Source organism: Ursus maritimus (assembly GCF_017311325.1).
Source record: "Ursus maritimus isolate PB19 chromosome X unlocalized genomic scaffold, ASM1731132v1 scaffold_X1, whole genome shotgun sequence".
Taxonomy (NCBI): domain Eukaryota; kingdom Metazoa; phylum Chordata; class Mammalia; order Carnivora; family Ursidae; genus Ursus; species Ursus maritimus.
In genome coordinates this window covers 48,359,678-48,359,883 of record NW_024423319.1, presented here as the reverse complement: position 1 = coordinate 48,359,883, position 206 = coordinate 48,359,678, and positions in this window count along the sequence as shown.

The window sequence follows — 206 nt, the reverse complement described above, 5'->3', positions numbered from 1 at the left end:
TTGGTATTATCGTCAACTACTTTTTTTCTTGGTGAATAAGCATATTTGTATAAAAAAGACAAACATAATAGCTTGTAATTATTTTAAGGATAATATTTTATAAAGTGAAACAAATTACACAGTATGTAGATATTATTACTTATATTAACAAATTGGTCTTTGACATTGGTTTTAGATAATTTTTCACCAAATCACAGATTAACATA